Here is a 21,551-nt window from a genome sequence, read left to right as displayed (position 1 = left end):
GTAAACTGCCCTGAGCCATTTTTGGAAAGGTGGTATAGAAATCAAATTTATTATTGTTGTTGTTGTTTACACAGTCAGACAGGTGTTAATGACTGGTTTGTTTTATCCAGGCATCGAGTCCTTCCCAAGGACCTGGGATGCCAGAATTTTATTGTCAGTTGTTATAGATATCGTCGCAGAATATAGGCTGTTCCCAGTAAAGTTGCTTTTTGTAATTGGCTGATGGTGATTTCTGTGGCCCCTATGGTGTTAAGGTGCTCTTCAAGTTGTTTTGGAATTGAACCTAGGGTGCCAATTACCACTGGGATTATTTTGGTCTTCTTCTGCCACAGCCTTTCAATTTCAATTTGTAGATCTTTGTATTTTGTGATTTTTTCTATTTCTTTTTCTTCTATTCTGCTATCCCCTGGTATTGCTATGTCGATTATTTTAACTTGTTTTTCTTTCTTCTCGGCTACAGTTATATCTGGTGTGTTGTGTGGCAGATGTTTGTCTGTTTGTTGTCGGAAGTCCAATAATATTTTTGCATCTTCATTTTCTACAACTTTTTCAATTTTATGGTCCCACCAATTTTTGGCTACAGGTAGCTTGTATTTTCTGTAGATGTTCCAGTGTATTCCAGGTATAGAAATCAAAATATTATTATTAATTATTATTAATTATTATTATTATTATTTATTATTATTATTATTATTAATTATTATTAATTATTATTATTATTATTATTATTATATAACTCCAGGTTCATTTATCCAGCTCAATTAAATGGCATAAAGCTCTGCCAACTCCAAATGCAAATGTTGACCCTGTGGGGGGGAAGGGGGATATATATTTCAAACACATTTTTAATTAATTGTAAATATGTAATTTACACCACAACCAAGTGTTAAATAATATTCTTCATTTCCTCCAAAGAGCTCAGTGAGGGTTTCACTTCAACAACCCTGCGAGGCAGGCTATGCATATCAATGTTCTTGCCTCGGCTGAGGCAACCTTTAACAGGAGGATGCTTCAGATTGTACTGATGTCTAAACTTGGGCATTTGGGGCACTGTTTCAATATACCTCCGCATCTTGACCACTGGACAGCGACAAGTTGCAATAAGCAAAACTAGCCCATCTCATTTGAGAGCAGTGAGAGTATTCTAAGCTTTTCTGTAGGTGCACACAATGGAGCCTTACTGACTTAATTCACAGGCATGTTTAAGACAGTAGCCACATTAAAACTACTGTAAGTTAAACCCAATGAGCCACCTAATGCAGGAGTGGGGAATTAACTTGCCTAGGGAGCAAGAGGTTGCTGGTTCAAATCCCTGCTGGTATGTTTCCCAGACTATGACTCTCAGGCAGCAGTGATACAGGAAGATGCTAAAAGGTATCATCTCAAATTGCACAGGAGGAGGCAATGGTAAACCCCTTCTACCAAAGAAAACCACATGGGTCTGTGGTCGCCTAGAGTCAACACCGATTTGACAGCACAACTTTACTTTACTTTAAGTTAAACCCAATACTGTAGGCATATAACAGAACATACTGTGTTGAAGTATAAACAATGGCTGACATCCTAACAAAGCATCAGTGCAAAGGGAGAAGCACTTGTGCTTCTGAAAAATTCCAGACTAACACAGCATCAGGGTGTGAGAGGAAGAGAGAGAGTTTGTGTGTAGGGAAATTCTGACAACCTCTTCTTCCCCTGGAAGCCCTCTGTGTCACCTGTGTAGGCCTCAGGGACATTTTTTCAGGTGGCACAGAGTGCTGTGGCACAAGGGGAGGTGGCACAAGGGGAGGTTGTCAAAATTTGCACCCCCATTGAGCCTTTCAACTAACACTGAAAGTTAGTTGAAACTTTCAGAAGCGCCACAGTTTGTCCCATGACAGTAGTGCTTTGTTAGGATGCCAACCAGTGTCTCTGACATGCACACTAAGTTCTGTGCAAGAAGGGACTGCACTTTTTAAAAAATGTATATCCAGAATGTCTTACCAAGTAACTCAAAACAACTTACAATAATTTAAACACACAATCACATCAATACATCACCCTCATAATGTCTAAAAGTGCACTTTTTGCTAATAGGGATATTGGGGTGTCAACAACCCTTTTGACCTGCATGAGAATATCAAAGCACTGTGCACTAATGGTGCTAGGGGTCAAAGAGACTCCATAAGATGCTGTCATAATACTGTAGGAATGTTTTATGTCCATAGATGCTTAGACTGGAACCTGCTCCTTCCACATCTTGTGCAAAAGAAGCATAGATGCTGAACACATAAGATCTTTCCTAGATTCCTAATGCAGTAAGTAATCACTCTTCTCAAGCATGTCTACAAATGGTTTGGGGGATAAATAATACCACAAAGATTAACAAATCCTTTACAAATCTGAATTGAACTAGCATGTTTCTTGTAGTTAAGAGCCTTCCTTGAGAACTATCAGAATTGGTTATTTAACTTATTAACTCTTCACAGATTCAATGTTAACCAATTCAGCTTTTGAGGTATGTGCAACCCCACTGCACCTCCAAATCTGTGTGAGGAACCAAAACCAACACATCTTAGGAGTAGGTCAGCTTTCTAGCACTTCACTATGAAGATCATAAGGTGGATTCATACAATCACAAGAAATGTGGTTGAATGCTGGTTACCCACATTGGCGTGATCACCTGTGCAGCACCAGCAATCTTGGTCCCTATACCAGGACAAAAACCTGGCAACACACTCACCTGTCACGCCCATCTACACCTGTCTCACCACTCACACTCCCACACCTTCACTCCCATAACACAGCATGTCATGGACAGCAACACATGGCCGGCAGCACCACACTCCGACAGTTGCCAGTAGGGAGACCTGACTGCCCACGAACAGAAAAGCCAGATAGGTGCCTCTGTCACCAGTGGCAATGGATACTGCTTCCTCACTTCAGGGGATAGAGGGACATGTCTATATGCTTATGTGACATGTGAAAAGGGAGACATGGAGATGGAAAGGGTTGCACTATTGGCTCTAAGGGTTGCACTATTGGGTGCCCTTGGTCTGAAGTGGCTTCCCTTCTTTGTTTATATTATTCACCATTGGAAGGCAAGGCCTAAAGCTTCCTTCCAAAAATTGTATTCCAATGACTTTTAGTGGAGCAAATACCAAGTTGATGGGAGGAGGAAAGTGATGAGTGGGTACTCTCCTCCCAGCTAAGTCAACCAGAGAACAATGGGTCCATGAGGGAGATGATGTCCCCTTGCCTCTTGACAACTGCCTAATGCACAGTGGCTGGCTACATGGAACAATCCTTCCCTGCCCTCCCCACCCAGGATGCACACCTGCCCATTGTGAGCTCAGGCAGTGGACCTGGTATGGCAGCAGACATGCTAGGTGGTACTGTCCAGAATGTCCCAGGGGCCATGGATTTGCCTTATTTAATCCCAGGGTTTAGGCAGGGCTGTCTGATTGCACAGCCCGGTCAGGCCAGTCCTGGGCATCTCCTTTCTGTGCCTGGCTCTCCCCGAGTGCCCTGTGGCAGGGAAGGAGCTTCTGGCCGCAGCAACTTGAAAGCACACTGGGGTTTGCTGAGTGCTGCTGAGCACAATCAGAGCTGCTGTGCCCACCCACTCTGGCATCAGGGTCCATGGGAATGGAGCTGGTGCTGGCCTGAAGCCTGGGAAGTCTGTATGGTAAGGGCTGTGGTCTGTGGTGGCCATGTGAAGCTGCAGAAAACTAAATAAAGTGATCATGTGGGGGATGGCTGTGAGGCAATGAGGATGGTGTGTTCCACCACAATCCTGAACACAGCTCTCCAAACAATCATGCAGATGGGCCCATAGACATTACCACTGGACATAGTGTCTGGAAGGCTTAATGAAAGCAATCAACAGCCCAGAAGGCTATTGAAAGAATTCTGGCCATCTTGTTAGGATGCTTGGGGAGGCTTCTGACAAGCAAGGCAAGACTGGCAGAACAGCTTAGAAAGATATTTGCAGAGGAACCCTCTAAATCTGAATTTGAGGAGTTCAGGGGCACCTTAGGGCTTTGAGGAGGTAACAGAAGACGACAGTAAATTGGACTCTAAAAGACGTGGTGGGCATGCTGAAACACAACAATCCTTTTATGAAGAAAGTTCTGAAAGTGATATGGAGGGTATGTAATTCTTCACTTAGGCATGAAGCTCCCAGAGTGGCAGTTAAATCAGAATCATAATTTCATCACATTGCCTCACCTATCTTTAACATGTCTTGCCCTTTGGCAATTCTCCCATTTGACAATTCATGCAGTGGTGAATTGTGGTGCTCATATTTCAGTTATTTAGCAGGGGCAAGTTGTTACCAGTACTTTGTATTTCATTCGGAAACACATCAGCAGCCAGTGCAGTTCTTTTAGAATCGGTGTTATATGGTCCCTTCAGATAAACCCAGAGACCAATCTGGCTGCCGCATTCTGTACCAACTGCAGTTTCCTAACTACATACAAGGCAGCCCCATGTAGAGTGCATTACAGTAGTCAAGCCTAGAGGTTACCAGCATATGCGCCACCGTTTATGTTAACAAATGGTAACATATTATATTAACAAATGGTAACATAATGGTTATTACCTATAAAGCCCTTAACGGCTCGGGTCCAGGGTACTTAAGAGAGTGCCTTCTCTGTCGTGAACCCTGTTGCCTATTAAGATCATATGGAGATGTCCGATTATGGTTGCCAACTCATTTGGTGGCAACTAGGAACTGGGCCTTCTCTGTAAGAACATCTCCTTCTCTGTTTATTTCTAGGAGGACCCTGAAGACATACCTGTTTTCCCAGGCTTTTAACTGAAATTTAAATTTAAATGTGTTTTTCTCCCTCCCTGACATCTCCAAGATAGGGCTGAGAGAGATTCCTGTCTGCAACCTTGGAGAAGCCGCTGCCGGTCTGTGAAGACAATACTGAGCTAGATGGACCAATGGTCTGACTCAGTGAATGGCAGCTTCCTACGTTCCTATCTATTGTGATTTTTATCTGTTTCATGAATTTTAAATGTTTTATATTTTATATTATGTTTTAATTTGTACACCGCCTAGAGATTTCTATATCAGGTGGCATAGAAGTTTAATAAAATAAAATAAAATAAAATAAAATAAAATAAAATAATAAAATGTTACAGTTCATTCAATTGTTTCCCCTCTATGTTGTTCATGTTATGAGTCTTTTCATATTTTAATCAGTCTTTTCATCTTTAAAAGCAATGGGGTACATTATGCCCCAAAACTGTTTCTGTACTACTAAAGCCAACACTACTTGGGGGTAGACTTGTGCAGAATGTTCTGATAGTGGAATGTTCCGTCTCAAAATGGGTGTGTTTCAAGTGTTCCAAGCTCAGAACAGAATGCCCTTAAGCAAGGGGTCCTGTTCCAAGCTCAGAATGGAACAACCCCATTTTAGCCAGAACGTTCCGTCTGCCATTTTGGATTCCAACACGGTGGTCTTTCTGGTCTCTGTCCATGAACAGCAGCCATTTGCGTGGTGGTGCTGACCACACAAATGGCCCCCACACATGCACACAGGCCAGAAAGACCACCATGTTGGAATCCAAAATGGCAGCCAGAACAATCAGGCAGGACGGGGTGACTCTATTGGAACAACCAGCTCGGCCAGCTGTTCCAACAGAACGTTTCACACATTTTGCATCTTGTGCACACCCTGTGTACCATAAACTATTTAACCATAAACAGTTAAATAGTAAATAAGATGTTGCTTTTCATTGTGCAGTTGGTGTCATACTTAATGCAACACACAAGTGTTTGGGTAACCTGGGATACTTGCTGCCCAAATACTGGAATGATACAGTACATTTGTAGTCTTCTTGAGCAGTGGTCCCTCTAATTTTTCTCATCTCTGTGCTGAATGAGTTTTGTTCTGAGCGGCAGTATCAAGGCAATGCATGCACATGTGCATTCAGAGTGGGGACCTTCCTGATTCAACCTAAGCGGGATCTTAAACTAACTGAGCAGATATTTAAAGTCTTGTGAGCTCACTCACACATGCACCCCTTAGAGGGAACACTGTTCCCCCTTAGAGGGGAACAACTATACTAAGAGGGAACAACTATACTAAGACTAAGGTGATGGTTTTTGCAAAATGCCCCCAAACCCATAAATGGACATAACATTGAGCAGGTCAAGGTTTTTAAGTATTTAGAGGTTGTATTTCATTCCAGTGGATCCCGGAAAGCTCATCTTAGCTTTGTATCTCACAGTGCCCAGCAGACGGCAAATGTGATTAAATCTTTTTACTTCTCGAGAGGTGCTCTTTTTGTCCCAGCAGCTGTCAAATTATTGAAGGCTAAAATATATCCCCAAATTCTTTATGGCGCACAAATTGGGCCTTTTGATAACTTTACAATCTTAGAAGCAGTCCAAACTAAATTCTTAAGGGCTATCCTTCAAGCCCCTAGAGGCACAGCTAACGTGGATCTCCATAGAGAGGTTGGGGTTACCACTTTGAAAACGAAAATATGGCTTTGCATAATCAAATTCTGGCTGCATTTGGTTTTTCCCCCAGTCGGTTTAGCACCTTTAGTGTTAACTGACAGCTTTACATCTAAATGGGAAATTGCTCTAAAAACAAAATTACATCAACTGGGCACGTCTCAAGAAGACCTTATGGCGAGGGGTTTAGATCAGGCGTTATGTTTTGTTAGGCAATGTCTATTAGATATAGATCTACAGGAGGAGTGTGCTCGACTACCAGGGGGAATTTATATAGGTTCTCAAAATTTCAGCCACAAACCGGCTGAATACTTAGATCACATGTTTTTACCCAAGTTTAGGAGAGCAGTGACCCTTGCTCATTTGAACGCCCTTCCCTCTGCACTCCTAGACAGGAAATATAAACGAGTCCCATATGCACTGTGTCATTGCCCTTGTGGCTCAGGGGATATAGAGTCAGTTCTTCATGTTATTCTGTATTGTCAATTTTATGGGGATGCTCGTAGTAAATTTATTGCTCCTCTCTTAAAGGACTATCCTGGTCATACAGATCAATTTTACTTGGATGTTTTATTGTCAAATTTTAAATTTGTTACTTCTATAAACGTGGCCAAGTTCTGTTTTGTTGCATCCAAACTTCGTAGAGCTTGTATCAGCAATTTGAATATTTTGTAAATTATAATTGTATTATTTTAAATGTTAAGCTGGTCTAAGGACCGTAATAAATTTACTACTACTGTTCTTGGGGGTATTATATCAATTTTACTTGGATGTTTTATTGTCAAATTTTAAATTTGTTACTTCTATAAACGTGGCCAAGTTCTGTTTTGTTGCATCCAAACTTTGTAGAGCTTGTATCAGCAATTTGAATATTTTGTAAATTATAATTGTATTATTTTAAATGTTAAGCTGGTCTAAGGACCGTAATAAATTTACTACTACTGTTCTTGGGGGTATTATATACTTCAAAATCATTTCTAGTCTTGCTTGAGAATAGTGATCTCTGATTCCATTAGGAATCTATGAAAAATCTTGCATGTTCAACCTCTATGCTCGTTACCCATAAAATATGGAAGGAACAGGTTCTAGACTAAGCATTTAAAGACATGATGAACCATGCTTACAGCACTTCCACAACATTTTGTGGGGTCTGTTTGAACCCCAGCATTACAACTGCATAGTTCTTTCAGTTAACATGGATTCCAGTTGGGGTTGTTGACACTGCAATCGCTGTATTAATGAAAAAGGTACTTTTAGACAATTACAAAGAGGGTGGCAGCTGAAATACCACAAGGCACTTAACCTCATTAACCTTCATGTGAAAGTTGTAGCACATTAACCATAATGTTTTATGATTTTTTTAACTTTTCAAACTGAATAAAATTGGCCCTGTTTTCTGCTGAGGGTTACGAAGAGTTTGTCTTATTCTAACATGTTTGGGAAGGAATATAACTCAGTTGTCTAACACTTTTTTTAATACTTTAAAAATACAAATTTATGCTATGAAGTCTTCATTCGCATCTCACATTTCCAAGAGCAACAAAATTAACCAAGCTCTTTACATTTACTTCCTGACTGCATATAAATAACATGAATAGTATCACTGCATGCCATAAAAAGCATTCAACTGCCAAATTGTTGATGCTTGCCAACTAAAGAAAACACCCACCTCGGAACACATATTTTGAACTTACCATTAAATGACTGCAGATTTAAACCAATTTAAAGATCAATAATGACTGGGACAGCATCATTGCTCTGCGCATATGCACACAAACATGCACAGTATCAAAATTTGGAGAGGGTTCTGGAAGTGGCATCTGTAACAGGACCAAGTTAATAAGATGTCTATTATAAGCTGTCAACGATAGAACATTTATGAATATAATTGAAATTACTAAGTGTTTTTAAAGTTACAAAAATGGCTTGTAGCTGCCCATAATGAGGTATGGAAGGAGGGAGGCATACTATATCCCTTACTCTCCAGACTATAAAGACTACAAGGATAGTGATGAGACCAGAAGAACATGATGCCCGTGGATATAACCAATTAAAAATGATGGAAGACAGCAGATATTCATCAAAATGGTATGAGAGTGTGAGCCTCAGTAATTAGCATTTTCTTTCCAATCACTAATTATTGGATCAAAGGAAAGATGCTAAAACAGAATAAATTACTTCAAAAGTATACAGAAATTAAGTGGCACATTTTTCAGGCAATATTTTTGGGGGAAAGCATATGCAAGTTTTCAGATTACACAGAAATTTCCACCAGGTAATTAGGAGTGCTTAGAGCCACGTAATGGCGCAGCGTGGAAATGACTTGACTAGCAAGCCAGAGGTTGCCGGCTCAAATCCCCACTGGTATGTTTCCCAGACTATGGGAAACACCTATATCGGGCAGCAGCAATATAGGAAGATGCTGAATGGCATCATCTCATACTGTGCGAGAGGAGGCAATGGTAAACCCCTCCTGTATTCTATCAAAGACAACCAAAGGGCTCTGTGGTCGCCAGGAGTTGACACCGACTCGACGGCACACTTTACTTTTAGGAGTGCTTAATTTTCAAACACAGAAGTGCTGCAGCTCAAGTGTGCCTAGAAGCTTTCACCTGAAGACCTTCCTATCTCACCTCAGATGCATGGGGGTGGGCTGTGCTTGATTAGCAATGAGGAAAATGCACTTTGCTCAGAACCCCTCTGCTTTGTTATTACTTCACATCTTCCAGGACTGAACCCCAGTACTGAAAACAAGTTCCATGGCTGAGACCTAGCACACTGGAATTCAAATCAAGAAACAGAAAAAGCGAGGTGTAATTTGAAAATATGCATGTTCTTTCACCAAAAGCAAATGGTGCAGCCTTACCTATTATTGTATTCGCTATGCCTAAACACAATATTGGTCTTTACAGGACTTATTTTCAAGAACAGCACCACAGAACTGAGTGAAGCAGAAACCATATGGATTTTTCACCACTTGTCCTTTTATGTACAGGTGCAGTTTGACATGGTAAAAAAAGTAACCTCTTTTTTATAATACTTTCTCTAAACGTGGTGTAATGGTTAGAGTGCTGGACTAGAACTGGGGAAACCCGAGTTCAAATCCCCATTCAGCCATTACTAGCTGGGTGACTCTGGGCCAGTCACTTCTCTCTCAGCCTAGACTACTTCACAGGGTTGTTGTGAAAGAGAAACTTAAGTATGTAGTACACCGCTCTGGGCTCCTTGGAGGAAGAGCAGGATATAAATGTAATAAATAAATAAACCAATTATTCAACATGCAGAAGCCGCATCCCTCTTTGTACCTCGCCAACCCAATGACAAAAACGATTAAAGGCCTACAGTACACATAAAATGCAAAGAACTAGCTGAACACCAAACTGGCTGCAAAATACATGACCTCTGCCAACCAGTTAAAATTATAAAGATGCCAGTTTAATCACAAACTGTTCAAATGTAACCTCTTTTTTATAATGCAGAAACTAGCAGTATCTGGCAAAAACCTGACATAATAGGTACAATTCCTATAGTTCATGACTGAAGTACTAAATAGCTAAAATATCTGAATATCATATTGGGCACCAACACAGGACGAGGGAGGGACAGGTTTGGAGATGAGAGACCTTGGAGGTGTCCAGAAAAAACACTCCCCAACCACTCAAGCTGCCAGGAGCAAAGGGATGGGCTGTGCATGTGCATAGTGCCTTCGTGCTTCTAGCAGAGAAATGCACCCAGGCACAAGTCATTACTTGCCAAATTGGAAGTTCAGCAGTATGGAAGCAAGTAGTTTTTACCCTTGTACCTAAAGGGACAGGGAAACATCAGTTCCAGAGGACCAGTCTCCAAGCTCAATCACCTGCTCCGGATCTGAGACAGAGACTGCCTCCTTGTGGTTTAAATGGAAGGTGACAAATTGGCTGTGGAGGAGATATAGCCTCAGGTACATTTCTTATAAAGCAAATGATAGGTGAATCAGAAACTTGCTTCTGCACATGGATCTCCTTCCATGGTCAGGCGAGGAAGCATCAATGGGTGGAGGGTGCAAATGAAAGGTAACATGAAGAAAAATTTCCTCCTACTACCACTTATTGTGGCAGGGGTAGGAATGCAAGAAAAAGGTTGGATCAAAATATACAAACTGCCATTCCTTCCAATTCTACACTTAATCTATCTTTAAAACACAAAATTGTAGGAAGCCATACTGGCTGATAGAAGAAAAATCCACAATAGGATAATGCTTTTATTAGGACCAACCAAAACATCAAAGCATTAAACAGTTTCTTGAGTCCTAAAGGCTAGAAGGAAAGCAAAAGGATGAAAGGGAGGGGACATGTTGGTACCTCAGCAGTCTGGAGTTTGCAGAACCAAAAGATGACAGTGCAGGTTTTATGAAGACTTGAAGCAGCCTTTGAAAGGTACGACAGCCAACTAAGCAATATACTGCTTTTCAATGAAAGTTTCCAAAGCGGTTCACATAGAGGAACAGTGGTGCTCTTACCCCTGGACTTTGGGGCCGAAGTCCAGGGCCTCCACACCCCCTGGGGGCCGCCAAATCCTCTTTAGTCTGCACCGCTCACCAAAACTGTGCTGGGAAGCCGAGTGTGATTGTGACATGTGTCGGGTGCTTTAGAGACGGGGATGGGGAAGAAATGTTTTGGATGGGAATAAGGTACGTGCTGAAATATTTTTCATATGCATATTTGCATAAATATACATATTTATATTACATTCTTGTGAGTATGGTTGCTGTTTGTACCCTCAAAAACCCATGGGTTAAAAATACTGTATGTGTCACAGTGTGTGTGAGATATAGGGGAATGATCCTTGACTTGCAGTGGGGGTGGGGTCCAGCAAGGGGGGCCCTCCAAAGGCTTTTAGGTCCAGGCTCCAAAATTACCTAGGTGCACCTCTGTAGAGAATTAATTAATTAATTAATTATAAGATGGCTCCCTGTCCCCAAAGGGCTCACAATCTAAAAAGAAACATAAGATGGACACCAGCAACAGTCACTGGAGATATTGTGCTGGGGGTGGAGAGGGCCAGTTACTCTCCCCCTGCTAAATAAAGAGAATTGCTACATTAAAAAGGTGCCCAGTTAGCAGAGATGTTTTCAAAACACACAAAGGGTTGTTCCAAAACTTTCTACTTACCATCCTGATGAAGATTATTGTTGGATTCAAAAGCTTCCTGTTTGATTCTTTGTTCTAATAAAAACATTATGCTGCTTTGGACTATATATCTTTGTGAACTAATTTAGCATATCAGATAAGAGCTGTGGCTCATGAAGTCCCCAGTTTAGATCTGATGTCTGTCCACAACTCCTTTGGCATTAGGCAAGCCATTATTTCTCAGCTCCCCCATCCGTAAAATTACACAGGCTCAGAAGTCCCTGTGGCTTATGGGTGGAGAGGTAAAATGGCATTCTAATGTGTTATTTCACCTAACCTCCCCAGCTGACCTCCCATAGCTTCTCAAAGCTTTCCTTTTGCACTATTCATGCTAGAACAGGCATTTTAAAGCTCAGAATTGCCTGCTGAACAAATGTGTCAGTTTTTAAATGAATCCATGGAAAAAATGGCTAAGTTATGAGGAGCAGAAGTTGAAAAGCACTCACAAAATCGCAACCACTGTTAAGTCTACCTAACATAGACCTAACATAGGTCAGCTACCTAAGCAGTGCATTCTCTCTCTCTCTCTCTCAGGCTCAGCTACCTTGTAGGGTTGTTGTTGATAAGTTGTAGGTTTTTATATAACCTGAATGCATGCAAGCAATTGTGTGCCCTATTATTGGGGAGGTAGCCAAGCCTGAGAGAGAAAATGCACTGCTTATATGATTCCCTTCCACTCCTTGCTTATCCCCAACAACACTGTGAGGTAGCTCTCTACATTGCTGAGCCAAGAGATTTGGTGGCCATTGTCCACAAGCCTAGTATAATTGCCTCTGTCACTCCCAATATTTGCCTATGATCCTTACTGTGTTAGAACTTTTTTTTAAAACAGAACACAGCCACCATACAATGCAGTAAATGGGCATCATACAACAACATACCACCACCACAACAACTGCACAATAAAGTTGTGGCTTGTTTTAAACCCAAGCTTTTATTACTTTGACTCCTTGTATTGAACACACATATTGTGGCACATACAGGATCCTCCTACATTTTAAAAAGCATTAAACAAAGCAATTAAAGCAAAAAAACTTCCGATTTACAGAGATAGTTATGCATCTATCGGCAACTCCAACTGAACTGCAAAAAACCAAGAAATCCAATGCCCCATGATGTCCATACCATGGGGACGTGAGACCTGATGTCCAGTCTGAGATATTAAGAACATAAGAAAAGCCCTGCTGGATCAGGCCCAAGGCCCATCTAGTCCAGCATCCTGTTGCACACAGTGACCCACCAGATGCCACTGGAAGCCTACAGCAGGAGTTGAGGGCATGCCCTCTCTCCTGCTGTAACCCCCTATATTGTACTGGCCTATAAAATCATAACCCAGGAAACACGATCTGGCTAGTTTCTCCATACTCCAATCCACTACCTGTGTAGGCTGGTGGCAGTTGCAAAAGCTGCGGCATTTGATAACATGAGCTTCTGAACAAACAGCAAGTACTGTCACCTCATTTACAAATTGTGCTGACTGTAGTTGTTGCCTGCTGAAGTAACAGCACTCACCATATGCTCAGGGGCATGTTACTAAATTTGTTTTAAACTGCTGCAGCCCTAATCCCAGTGATGATTTTGTAGACCAGTACAATATCTCAGACTGGACATCAGGTCTCATACCCCTACGGGGTGAACAACATGGGCTATTGAATTTCTTTGCTTTCTGCAAATCATTTGGAGGTGCTGCACCTATAACTATCCCTGATAAGCAAATATTTTTTGCTTTAATCAGGTATAGATAATACTACTTAGGATGAACACAGACTTAACATTTGAGAGTGTGGTGCAAAGGGTCGATAATACATATTCAATGCCTTGAGAGACAGCAAGTATGTATTTTCAAAGTCAAACACTTGAAAATATTGTATCAGTCATCACACTTACTGACCTACCTCACAAGATAGTTGTAAGGTTTATTACCACAACCTGCATGAAACACTTTCAATACTTAAAAAAAAAAGGTATGCAAATACATTAATCATCATCATCACCACCACCACCACCAACAGCAGCTCCCTTGGATTTTTAAGCGTTGACAAGGTATCCGAGAGTCTCCCTCTCACCACCGTTTGGAGAAAGGGAAGGGGGATAGGAGAAGGGAAGTACTTTCGGGGAATGCTTCCCGAAGAAAGTCACCGGAGACCAACATCACCACCACCCGGGTAAAGAAGAGCGAGATAAGGGAGTGGGAAGGGCCTGCGCGAGAGAACGGAGTCAAGATGCAGGAGAAGCAGCCCAGGGCCGGAAGAAACCATGGCAGGCAAGACAAGCCGACAGAATTCGTCCCTCACTGCCCCCCGCCCAGGGACCCTTGACCCTGGCTGGCTGGCTGGCTCACGGCCCCTTCCCTCCCTCCGTCCCTGTCGTCGCCTGTGCAGCCTACCACGCGCTGCCCGGCCCCAACTCCTGCGGGCCTCACTTTCTCAGCCACCGGCAAACGGCCTCAGCAGACGCGTCCCTTTCTCACACGACACGTACATCACGGTGACAGCGACCGGCCCGTCTCATTCGCGGCCCTTCCTTCTTCTTCTCGCGAGACTCCCTACTGCCATCGCGTCCCCTTCCGATCGCTCCTGCATCCGCTGTCGCCCCCCGTCCGCCGCGCTCCAAGTTCAGAGGCTGCGGGGCGAGGAGGAGGGGAGGAGCGCCACCATCACCCAAAGACGTAGTAGCTGCTGCTGCTGTTTACCAAGCACACGCGATGTCTTCCTCCGCATGCTCAGTAGCAGCGGGTGAAGCTACAGTCAGAGAAGGGATTTGCTTCTTGCGTGCATCCCTCCTGGCTCTGCTGGGATTGGGCAGCCGTCAGGTCGAAGGATACCAGTGGTGGCCAAAGATGAGAGAGAGGGAGGGAAACAGTGTGCGAGGCGTGTAGGTGTATTGATAGCTATCGTACAATACATGCATCGTTATCTTAGTGTATGTTAACAGAGAGAGGAAATTATGTTGAATGGGAAGCTAGGACAAGATTCAGAAGCTTGCGCTGCAGCCCAGACCTTGCTCTAGTGACCTTGGAAGGTGGTTCCCGGCTGCTGTTGAAAAGCTCAGGTGCAAAACCCAAACACACCAACAGACGCAAAACCTCTTCGGAGAATGGAGGTGCACTCATTTCTTCCTCATCATGAGTGTCTGTTTTGGGTCGGTTATTGAAGTGGTTGGGCCTTTTTCTCCCAGCCGGGAAGCATGCACCAGACTCGCCAGAGAGTGTCCTTCCAAGCCCTCTTTCATGAGGTCGGAAGCCACCGTGCCTCTAGCCCCTTCCCTCAAATGATAGATATTTGTTTCTTTAGGAAATATCTATTCTGCTCTTTAATAAGATCAACAATAAATATGTTGCAATATTAGAGCAAATACCTGCAACAAAATGTTATAGTATATCCCCTGGTGTGCATGTGTTACTTGAGAGCCTGTGGCTGAACATGGTGAAAAAAATGAAAGTTCATAACAAAGAAAAGAGGCGTAACTAAACCAGGGGCATAACTATAATTGAGTGGATGGGTTCAAAGAATATGGGTCCTCCAGGTCCTGAGGGCAGCCCCCCAGCTCCACCCCACTCTATTTTCTCCATTATCCCCCTCACTCGGAGGGGCCACCAGGGAGAGGGGTGAACACAGGCAGTCTCCCTTAGCTACATCCCTGCTCTACTCTAACTTAGGACTTACTTCATATTAGAGGAGGCAGACAAATCTTTGTGAAGGCCTTGACTGGCAAGACCATCACCCTGGAGATGTAGCCAAATGACACAATACTGAGAATAGTGCATGTCAGAGGCGGGCCTTCTCTGTAGCTGCTCCCGGGCTGTGGAATGCACTCCCAGCAGAAATTTGCAATCTTAATTCCTTACTGACCTTCAAGAGAGCCCTTAAAACCCATCTTTCAGGGTTTTTAATTAGTTTTAATTGTTTTAATGTTAACCTGGTTTTCAGGGTTTTAATTGTTTTGTTTTTTAAGATGTGTTTTAATTGGTGTTCATATTTATATTTCTGTTTTAATTGTTATTGGTTTTAATGGTTTCTGTTTTTAATTGTAAACTGCCCTGAGCCATTTCAGAAGGGCGGTATAAAAATCAAATGAATAAATAAATAAAATGTGAAAGTCAAAATAAAGAAGGCACCAATCCCTCTGACCAGAAGAGGCTGATTTTTGCTGGCAAGCAGCTGGAAGCTGGCCATACCACTCGGCCTACAACATCCAGAAGTTGTGGTGGAACATGAGTAAACTCTTAAGTTACTGCTGAGCTGATATGGCCAATGGTGCTTGTGATACTGAAAACTGCCGGCTTCTTGAATTATTATATTATTGTGCAACATGTAGCAAGTATTAGACGGAAAGGGCTTACCTGTGAGGTCATTCACACAACCAAAAACTGTGTTTTACCCAGGTTTGGCAGCTGTGTGTGCTCCCAATTTTCGGTTTTGTGGAAACAAGGTAAGAAGAAAACCTGGGTTGAAGTCAGGGTGTAGCTAGGAGAGGGCCTGTGTTTGCCCCTCTCCACAGCAGCCCCTCGAAATGAGGGAGATAATGAAGAAAATAAGAATGGGTGGAGCTGGGGGGCCTGGGGGTACTTTGAACCCATCTGCTCAATTATAGTTACACCCCTGGTAGGGGTGTGCACGGAACCACAGTGGGGCAGTTTGAAGGTGACGGGGGTCTCCCTTTAAGAGTGGGGGGAGGGTGCACTTACCCCTCCCACCACTTTCACCCCACCGGTGTCAGTTTTTTTTAAAGTCCATCGGTGCGGTAGCATACCTCCCTGCCTCCCCATCACCCTCATCTTCAGGATATGACCAGAAGCCACCAACACACCAGCACAGGCATGTGCAGGTGCTTTGGCGAGTTCCAGTCATATCCAGAAAACGAGGGCAACGGGGTGGCAGGGAGGTACTCTGCCACCCCGATGGGCTTTTTTAAAAAAATTGACGCCAGAGGGGGGAAAGTGGTGGGAGGGGTAAGTGCACCCTCCCCCCGCTGCCTTCGAACCAGCGGAACTGCAGGTTCTTCAAACCGGTTCAGAGGCCCATAAAGGGCCTCCAAACCAGTTTCGTGCACATCTCTAACCTCTGGTTGAAGTGATTGTGTGCAATCGAGGTAGAAGGAAAACCTAGGTAGCTTTTCCTCCTATCTTGGTTCCACACAATCACTTCTACCCAAGTTTTCTTCAGGGTGTCTTCAAGAGACTGTAAGACTAACTTTGAACACATGAATTAAAGTCCAGTTTATTGCTAGCAAAGTATAGCTAGAAGCTAAAGTAAAGAGGTGTTTAAAGTCTGAAGTCAGTCATTGAACAGAATGTGTTGCAAGTTTGTGTCCATAATGGCTAAAATTAGCTCATCTAAGTTATTTGGAGTGCTTAAGCTAAAATGTTGATCTTAAACTCTGAAATGTTAACTTTTTTATGTGCTTATCTCCAATATAAAGCATTCCAATGTATAATTCAGTGTTTTAATCTACAGTGGATTCTGATTGGACAGTGATTCTAATAGCAGTTTTAAGCTTCCAGTAGTGTTAAATGCTGCTGAAATAGGGGAAAGCAGGCATAGCCTGACAAAATTGTGAATTGTAGCTTGGCTTCTATTTTAGGTTGAATGCTACAAATAGCAAGGAGGACTATTTTATTCACAGCTAATTATCAAACAAATTGATAATGGATCCCAAATGCAGATGTGTACCTGTCCTGCTCCAACAGCTAACATGGCTGTATAAGGCTCTTGCACCATTTTCTTGATAGATGGGTAGCTGTGTAAGTCCAGCAGCAAAAGCTTGTGATGACTTAGATGACAATCTATAGCATAGGTTTTTGTGGACTGGAAGTCCCCAAATGCATCAGATGCATGATTTTCAAGTGCCAGATGTGTGTGGATAAGATGCTTGAAGAGAAGTCATGAAATATCAGAGGTGTAAATAATGACATTTCTGCAAAAATAAGCATCTACAGCTCCATTAATTAGTTTTCATTACTGCAGTTATAAATGTCATTTATTTTGTCAGAATGTACTTTTGGCTTTTCAATATTATTTGGCTTTGCCATTTTCACAGGTACAGAAACCAAAAATATGTCTGTCAAAAATATTTTTCATCTCCATGTAGCCCACACAAGCTTGTGCAACAATAAAACAGCAAGTCTTCTAAAGTGTTCCAAGATGTACTGCTATTAGGTGTTTAAGCCATTGCTGAGCAATGGATTCAAGTTCACAGTATTCCAAGGATGGTGTGTGTTTGTGCTTAATGGAGATTATAGGCATAAGCATAGCTGCTTTCATTAGAACTTGCTAAAATGGAAATATGAGATATGGCAATGCTATAGGATGAACACTTGGCAAGCTGATTCCCAGAATTAAAAATGCAGTGTACAACATATTTTGCAGTTCTTGGAGTATCCAGAGGGCAATGCAAAACAAAAACAAAAAAACAAAAGGAGATTGTACCACCTGAAATACTTACAAATCTTCTGTTGCCAGAATTCACTTCAGTTAGTAAGCTGACAATGCAATACGCATATTTAAAAAGACTCCCAGGTATTTCTTTAAGACCTTCAAATTTATTGTGTAAAAACAGATGATAAAACCTTGTAAAATGTTGTTAAAAGCATAATAAAAACACATTTCAGCATCAGACACCAGCCTCAGTGTTGTTCCTGCTTCTTCTTTGGATCACCTGCTTATATGGTTCACATATTACACTCTGGCAGTAATTTCAATCAACAAATGAGGTTAATAGGTGTGAGGGAGAGAAAAGGGATAAAGAGAGCCAAGTTCACACAGCTGTGTGTCTGTGTTCTTACACCACATACTCCATAGTAGCCAATATATTTCACGGTCTCCTTTGGCTCTTCCCTACCATTTACACTGGGTTTGAATTTCTCTCTCTCACCTCTCTAATCTTCACATTAAGCAACACTCCACCTCTCAACAGGTATTATTATTCCCTCATTATATTTGGTTACATGTGCTGACCATGGCATCTCTCTCTTCACATACTTTGTATCTGCCAAGTGTTCTTTAAATCTAGTGATTAACTCTCTTCCTGTTTCTCCAATATAAAACTCCCCACGCTCTTTATAAGCTATTCTGTACACTTCTCCTTTCAATCCACAACTCCCTTCCCCCATTTCATATACTGGACAATCTGTCTTGTCACATCTATCATATAACCTCGTTCTCACCAGTTGTTTCAACATCTTAGCTGACTGAACCACCACATTGGCCTTAATGTCATACTTATGTAATGTTCTCTGGCACTGTCTAACAAAATTGTCAGATACAAAGGAAATGGGTAAGCCAGGTACAAATTTAATTCCTGCTATTCTTCGTAAAGGAAGCCTGTAACCATTACTTTGTCCCAGTGCTATAGCTCTTTCTTTTGATTGTTCTTTATATTATTCTGATGAGACTGTTACTGCTCTTTTAATTATATTATCCATAGTGTGAGTTTTAATAATCTGTGGGTGTGCTGATGTGTTATCCTCTATAATAAAAGGCTTGGGTATGCGCCCGTGTCTCTGTGCCTGTGTCTTTCTCGGCTGTTCTGGGCATGCGCAGAGCGCATGCCCAGAACGTCCGAGAAAGATATGGCCGCAGGCACCAGGCGGCCATGTTGGGTCCCAGTCCGGACCTCCAAGCGGCGGCGAAGCATCAGCAGGAGGCGGCGGCGACTAGGGCCGATGCCAGCTGCGGCGGGGCGACAGGGCCTGATGGCGGCGGCCGCTGCCACAACAGGACAACAGGGAAGCGATAGCGGCGGTGAGTGGGGCCCATGGCGGCGGTGGCAGGGCGACGGTTGGTGGCTGCGGAGCCGGCCCGGCAGCGGACGGGCAGCCCGCAGTGGGCCCCGATACCAGGGGCAGAAGGTGGGAATGGGGGGAGCAGCGGCTGTCTGGCAGCCGGCCGCAACGACAGACAAGGCGGCAGCGGCCACGGCAGGCCGCTTGGTGTGGCGGGCCCACCGCGGCCGGCATCGGACCCAGTCGCCGCCGCCTGCTGCTGCTTCACCGCCGCTTCCAAAATTAACTGTTTGCCGCCCGGGAGGAGGAGCGGCGGGCCAGTAAGAAGAAAATTTAAAAATGCAGGGGGAGGAGGGCAAGGGGGAAGGGCGGGGGGAGGGGCAAGAGGAAGTGGGGCAGGGGGGAGGAGAGGGGGGAAACATAACCCAATTAGCGCCCATTATTTTAACGGGCTTAAAAATACTAGTTAATAATAAAGTCTTTATTTGCCGGATTCCTATACCACTTAGTCTTGGGACTACTCCCTGCAAGATGAATTTTCACTTCCAAATACTGTAACCAACCCAATATGTTGGGAATCTCTCTAGTTAACCTTATGCTTCCTACTGTATTCAACCTCTCAAAAATCTCATCAGCTTGTTCTCTAGACCTAGTTATGATGATTATATCATCAATATATCTTTTATATAGGCGTACATCCTGTTTTACACATTTCCTTTCTAGTTTGTCCATATAGCTAATATCGGCCCTAGATAGCTAATAATGGGGCAGGGCCATAGCAAGTCCTCACTCCTGTGAATAAAATTTGCCATTAAATTTGAAAACATTCATTTTATCTGAGCTCTGTCATTTCTTCTATATCCCCAATTGTAAATCCATAGTAAATCCACACACACCCTCACACTCCTTTTATCCTCACAACAACCCTGATTTAAGGATGAGCCACAGGGACTTCCCAAGTTTACCCAGTTAATTTCATGCCTCTGTGGGGCATGTGAGAGTGAAAGATAGAGGCTGTCTCCCAACTTGAGCTTCATGTCTGAGTAGCAATTTTATGGCTTGAATATTCCCACAGCCCTGTGAGATAGCTTAGACTGGAAGGCAGAGGCTGTCGCCAAAGAGCTTAAGTCTTTGCCATTTAAAAATCTCCACAGGCCTATGAGGTTGTTCTATGTTATTGTGGGGCTTCTGCACCCCTGTACTGCTGCTGTAACTATCTAAAACAATAAGTACTATTGAGCAAGAGCGCTCTTATGCTCATGCATAAAATTGAGCAGTCACACTTGCGCAATGGTATGACCATTGGAAATTATGGCTGTAGCATCACGCAAAAAGTTCTACATATTAGTACAAGAGCACTCTTGCACAACAGTGTTGGCGTTATTTTAGATACCCTCAGCAGTGCGCCAACATGCTCTGCATTCTTAAAACACCAATCTCTTAGCTAGACCAAATCTCTCACTTGCTGTCTTCTCACCACCCATTTTCTTCAGTGTCACCTACCTTTTGAATCCACTGCTTCCTGACAGTAGTATGATTCAGTCTTTCCTAGTCTTTAAGCAAAGCCTCAAGACGTTTTTTTAAATTTGAGGCCTTCCTTAATTTGCTATAATTTTGCTTCCTCCATTGCCTTCCTTACTCCACTTCTTTCCTTTCCTTTTGTGTTTATTTAGACAGTAAGCTTTCAGGCAGGAACATGTCATCGTTAATTTTATGTAGATACAGAACTACTACATCAGAACCTAGTTTCTTATGTGCTTAAGAATAGTTACTATCACTATCATCATCATCATCATTATCATCATCATCATCATCCCAAGTGGTTGGCAAGAAGGCATCCCTCACAATCATGAACAGAATTGTCCCCTCCTGCTTTGGCTTCCCAATCATTGCATTTGATTGAAGTAAACAGACCTTTCCCCAATGAGCAGGGAGAACAGCACTTTGGCCACATGGGGTATGGTTAGGCAAGCCAGCTCTGTCTCTCACCAACACTGGCACTACTACAGTATATAAGTGAAATAATTAATACTAGCTGGGCAGGGCACAGAGCATCTGCGTCTCTGGCTGGCCCACCCACCACTGCTGTTCCCCCCCACCCCCAATGCCGACACGCCTGGCTTTCTGGCCAACTGGCCGCTTCCCCCCTGCCTGCTTCTTTCCACCCATCCCATGCTTTCTGGCTTGCGGGTTGGCCAGAAAGCCAGGC

The 21,551-nt window shown here is 43.1% G+C and overlaps 1 protein-coding gene across 9 annotated transcripts in view; it reads right to left on the bottom strand.

The window, feature by feature from the left end:
* Positions 1-14,324, bottom strand: part of AKAP11 (A-kinase anchoring protein 11) — a 60,158-nt gene extending 45,834 nt beyond the window's left edge. For 2 of the 9 annotated variants that reach the window (XM_053306465.1, XM_053306466.1), the window contains exon 1: positions 14,006-14,324. The gene's annotated coding sequence lies outside the window, so the exon portion shown is untranslated. Of the gene's footprint in view, positions 1-8,145; positions 8,272-14,005 lie in introns of all 9 variants that reach the window. The other 7 variants (XM_053306460.1, XM_053306461.1, XM_053306462.1 and 4 more) reach the window with 7 other exon arrangements.
* Positions 14,325-21,551: the final 7,227 nt, after the last annotated feature.

Source organism: Hemicordylus capensis, chromosome 3, assembly GCF_027244095.1.
Source record: "Hemicordylus capensis ecotype Gifberg chromosome 3, rHemCap1.1.pri, whole genome shotgun sequence".
In the NCBI taxonomy this organism is placed as follows: Eukaryota; Metazoa; Chordata; class Lepidosauria; order Squamata; family Cordylidae; genus Hemicordylus; species Hemicordylus capensis.
Note: the sequence above shows the minus strand (reverse complement) of the source record. Positions and strands in the feature narration are given on the sequence as shown.